This window comes from Arachis ipaensis, chromosome B10 (genome assembly GCF_000816755.2).
Source record: "Arachis ipaensis cultivar K30076 chromosome B10, Araip1.1, whole genome shotgun sequence".
Lineage (NCBI taxonomy): Eukaryota > Viridiplantae > Streptophyta > Magnoliopsida > Fabales > Fabaceae > Arachis > Arachis ipaensis.
In genome coordinates, this window is record NC_029794.2 from 123,504,031 (window position 1) to 123,504,334 (window position 304).

Genomic DNA, 304 nt, shown 5'->3' on the forward strand with positions numbered 1-304 from the left:
AATATAAAAGATTTATAAAATAAAATTATTTTTACAAAAAAAATTGTAAGTTGACAAAAGTTTCTAACTAAGAAGACCAAGGTCTTTGTAGATAAAAAATCAAATAATAAAATTTTTAATTATTATTTTTATATAAAAAGTCTAATTTTTTATTAATAATTAATTTTAACATTCGTTATTTAAAATTTAAAATAATTTAACGTATATACTTTTACATTTAATTAGACGTTAAGTCTGTTGCACAAATAGAAATAATTAATTTTTATACTTGTTATTTAAAAATAATATTTTTTCTCTCTATGTA